Here is a 245-nt window from a genome sequence, read left to right as displayed (position 1 = left end):
CATACATACATACATATATATTAAATTAGTCAAAAGTTAGAATTTATGGTATTACATTTAATTCTTTAATTCCGTTCGTTTCAATACTACAGGGAATATACATCTCAAGAATATGAATATGAATATAAATGAAACCATTATATTACATTAATATATCATTATTAATACAAGCCATGCGTATTTCTTTAGAGAAAGTAATTTATATATATATACATATATATATATATGTATATATATATGTATAT

The 245-nt window shown here is 19.6% G+C and overlaps 1 long non-coding RNA gene across 1 annotated transcript in view; it reads right to left on the bottom strand.

The window, feature by feature from the left end:
* The window catches only part of LOC128250980 (uncharacterized), a 35,307-nt gene that overhangs the window by 28,187 nt on the left and 6,875 nt on the right, over positions 1-245 (bottom strand). The window lies entirely within an intron of this gene.

The sequence above is a fragment of the Octopus bimaculoides genome, chromosome 27 (genome assembly GCF_001194135.2).
Source record: "Octopus bimaculoides isolate UCB-OBI-ISO-001 chromosome 27, ASM119413v2, whole genome shotgun sequence".
Lineage (NCBI taxonomy): Eukaryota > Metazoa > Mollusca > Cephalopoda > Octopoda > Octopodidae > Octopus > Octopus bimaculoides.
Note: the sequence above shows the minus strand (reverse complement) of the source record. Positions and strands in the feature narration are given on the sequence as shown.